A 359-nucleotide genomic window follows, 5' to 3' on the forward strand; every position below is an offset into this window, starting at 1 on the left:
GCACCTGGGTCATTTAGTTTGATCCTATGTGAGGATGGAGGAATTTTCCTCTTTGCACCAGGGCATGCAGGACGGGCTTGACAAGCTGATGTCCTTGCTTGGCCCTGAGGGCGTACGATGCCTTGTAGCGCAAGGCCCCGAGGCAATCGGTGCGCGCCTAGAGGCGTTTTCAAATTACGAAAACGCGCTGCTAGAGCACCTGCAGCAGGAGACGTCTGCATCATTTGCGTCTATGACGATACCGTCAGTGACGGGTGATTTTCCCCGCCCCAAGCCGCTCATGGTGAGCGTTAAGTTATATGAGGGGAAGGATGGACAGAATCTCCTGCTCTGGGTGAGAGAGGTCGAGATGGCCATCG

This window comes from Plasmopara halstedii (genome assembly GCF_900000015.1).
Source record: "Plasmopara halstedii genome assembly, contig: Scaffold_2904, whole genome shotgun sequence".
NCBI classification, from domain to species: domain Eukaryota; phylum Oomycota; class Peronosporomycetes; order Peronosporales; family Peronosporaceae; genus Plasmopara; species Plasmopara halstedii.